General features: G+C 39.7%; 1 long non-coding RNA gene across 1 annotated transcript in view; it reads left to right on the top strand.

Annotated features, from left to right (window-relative positions):
• The first annotated feature begins 1,408 nt into the window (after positions 1-1,408).
• The window catches only part of LOC115277003, a 9,785-nt gene continuing 7,688 nt past the window's right edge, over positions 1,409-3,505 (top strand). The window contains exon 1 of the long non-coding RNA XR_003902180.1: positions 1,409-1,497. This is a non-coding gene — a long non-coding RNA (uncharacterized LOC115277003). The remainder of the gene's footprint in view (positions 1,498-3,505) is intronic.

The raw sequence follows: 3,505 nt of genomic DNA on the forward strand, positions 1-3,505 counted from the left end.
TATTAGTGTCTGCCCCTATTCCTTCAGCACTCCTCCCTCAATCCATATACACTGGCTTCGTAAGGGGTTCCTTCTGACCAGTTACTGAAAGAAAAAAGTTAAGGTCTTGTTAATTCACAAAAGGGTCTGCAGTGAGCTGGCAGTTGCTGGGTGTGAGTGGTCACTGTACAATGCCATTGCTCATTAGTGGCCCTGAAACACAATAGTAAAGGGAAGTCCTTTCTTTGAGAAGAATTTTAGGAGACATGGCCTGAGGTAAGGGTTTACACTGGTTCATTGTTAGTGGTTTATGAGTTGACAGGCTGGACAAAAACTTAGAACAAGTTGGAAAACTGGTTCAGTTTATGGAGCCAGCCAGGAAACGATAACCTGCAAATTTAGGATGCGGACTTACAGAATGAAGTGTTCTGCTTAAACCCAGTAATCAATATATGGTGCCATCTTTCCCAGAAGGTATGCATAGTGGAGATGAGCATGGTCCCTCTATTTTCTGTATGTCTATTGTTTTTTTAAATACTGGGAGCATGATTTCTGAGTTCAGTGAAAACCATGAAATTACAGATCCACAAAGCTCAGTGAAGCACAAATAGGAAAATTACAATGAAAATCACACCACTGCATGTTATTGTCAAACTGATGAAACTAAGACAAAGAAAAACATCTTAAAAGAATTTGAAAAAAGTACACATTGCACACAAAAGAGCTATTATATTAATTTTTTAATAATAGTTTATTGTCAAATTGGTTTCCATATAACACCCAATGCTTCTCCCCATAAGTGGCCTCCTCCATGACCATCACCCCCCCACCACCCTTCCCCCTTCCCCCTTCAGCCCTCAGTTCGTTCTCAGTATTCAATAGTCTCTCATGATTTGTGGTCCCTCTCTCTCCCCAACTCTTTCCCCCTTCCCCTCCCTATGGTCCTCTGTTAGGTTTCTCCTGTTAGACCTATGAGTGCAAATAATATGGTATCTGCTCTTCTCCACCTGACTTATTTCGCTTAGCATGACACCCTCGAGGTCCATCCACTTTGCTACAAATGGCCCGATTTCATTCTTTCTCATTGCCATCTAATACTCATTGTATATATATACCACATCTTCTTGATCCATTCATCAGGTGATGGACATTGAGGCTCTTTCCATGATTTGGCTATTGTTGACAGTGCTGCTATGAACATTGGGGTACATGTGCCCCTATGTGTTAGCACTTCTGTATCCCTTGGGTAGACCCCTAGCATGCTATTGCTGGGTCATAGGGGAGTTCTACTGATAGTGAATGGATGGTGAAAGAAAACCGTTGTTTATGACTCTAGGCCTCATGACCAGATTTAAAAAGCAGGTTTTAAGAGACTATGATTATGTTTTGTAACTTGTTTCTTCCCTACCATATGAAGAATTCTAGGGTGGCTAATGTTTATGGCTCCAAAGCTGAATTTCTCCACCCATGATGATTTTGTAGATGATGGGAGGAGATTGCTTAGTGAAAAGAAGTGAAGTGAGTATATCTCTTCCTCCCGGCTACCTCCACTAGAAGTTACCTTTAATTGGATTTATACTTTGACCACAGGTCATTGCCCTTCTCACAGTTAACTCTTCACAATTCTCTCTCCCTCCGGATTCTGATTAATTTCTTCTTCTGTCTCTTGGAGCCTATTCTTATAATTCTCTCACACCCTACACACACATTTGTAATTAGTCCCTTTGTAAATAAACCTTCTTTTTTTTTTTCTCATCGCCAAGTAGTATTCCATTGTATATATATAAACTACATCTTTTTTTAACGTTTATTTATTTTTGAGAGAGAGAGACAAAGTGTGAATATATGAGGTATAGAGAGAGAGAGGGAGAATCCAAAGCAGGCTCCAGGCTCCAAGCTGTCAGCATAGAGCCTGACGCGGGGCTCGAACCTGCAAGCTGTGAGATCATGACCTGAGCCAAAGTTGGATGCTTAACCAACTGAGCCACCCAGGCACCCCAAACCACATCTTCTTGATCCATTCATCAGTTGGTGGACATCTGGGCTCTTTCCATACTTTGGCTATTGTCAACAGCGCAGCTGTAAGCATTGAGATGCATGTGCCCCCCTGAATCAGCACTCCTGTATCCTTTGGATAAATACCTAGTAGTGTCATTGCCAGGTCATAGAGTAGTTCTATTTTTAATTTTTTGAAGAACCTCTACACTATTTTCCAGAATGGCTGCACAAGTTTACATTCCCACCAGCAGTGCGAAAGGGTTCCTCGTTCTCCACATCCTCACCAATATTTCTTGTTGCCTGAGTTGTTAATTTTAGTCATTCTGACAGGTGTGAGGTGTTATCTTATTGTGGTTTTGATTTGTATTTCCATGATGATGAGTGAGGCTGAGTTTTTTTTCATGTGTCTGTTAACCATCTGGATGTCTACTTTGGAAAATTGTCTATTCATGTCTTTTGGCCATTTCTTCACTGGAGTATGTGTTTTTTGGGTGTTGAGTTTGATAAGTTCTTTATAGATTTTGATACTAACCCTGTATCTGACATGTCATTTGCAAATATCTTCTCCCATTCCATCAGTTGCCTTTTAGTTTTTCTCACTCTCTATGCAGAAGTTTTTATCTTGATGAGATCCCAATAGTGCATGTTTGCTTGTGTTTCCCTTACCTCCAGAGACATGTCCAGTAAGAAGTTGCTGTGGCCAAGATCAAAGAGGTCGTTGCCTGTTTTCTCCTCTAGGATTCTGATAGTTTCCTGTGTTATGTTTAGGTCTTTCATCCATTTGGAGTTTATTTTGTTTATGGTGTAAGAAAGTGGTCCAGGTTCATTCTTCCGCATGTCTCTGTCCAGTTTTCCCAACACCATTTGCTAAAGAAACAGTCATTTTCCCATTGGGTATTCTTTCCTGTTTTGTTGAAGATTAGTTGGCCATATATTTGTGGGTCTATTTCTGAGTTCTTTATTCTGTTCGATTGATCTATATCTCTGTTTTTGTGCCACTACCATACTGTCTTGATGATTATAACTTTGTAATACAGCCTCAAATACAAGATTGTGATGCCTCCAGCTTTGGTTTTCTTTTTCGGGATTGCTTTGGTTATTTGGGTCTTTTCTGGTTCCATACAAATTTTAGAATTGTTTGTTCTAGCCCTGTGAAGAATGCTGGGATTATTTTGACAGGGATTGCACTGAATCTGTAGATTGCTTTGGGTAGTATTGACATTTTAACAATATTTGTTCTTTCAATCCATGAGCATGGAATGTTTTTCTATTCCTTTATGTCTTCTTCAATTCCTTTCCTAAGCTTTCTATAGTTTTCCATGTATAGAGCTTTTGCCTCTTTGGTTAGGTTTCTTCCTCAGTATCTTATGGTTTTTTATACAACTGTAAGTGGGATCAATTCCTTGATTTCTCTTTCTGCTGCTTCATTATTGGTATATAGAAATGCAACCAATTTCTGTACATTGATTTGATATCCTGTGAGTTTGCTGAATTCAAGGATCAGTTCTAGAAGTTTTTTTGGTGGAGT

The sequence above is a fragment of the Suricata suricatta genome, chromosome 1 (assembly GCF_006229205.1).
Source record: "Suricata suricatta isolate VVHF042 chromosome 1, meerkat_22Aug2017_6uvM2_HiC, whole genome shotgun sequence".
NCBI classification, from domain to species: Eukaryota; Metazoa; Chordata; class Mammalia; order Carnivora; family Herpestidae; genus Suricata; species Suricata suricatta.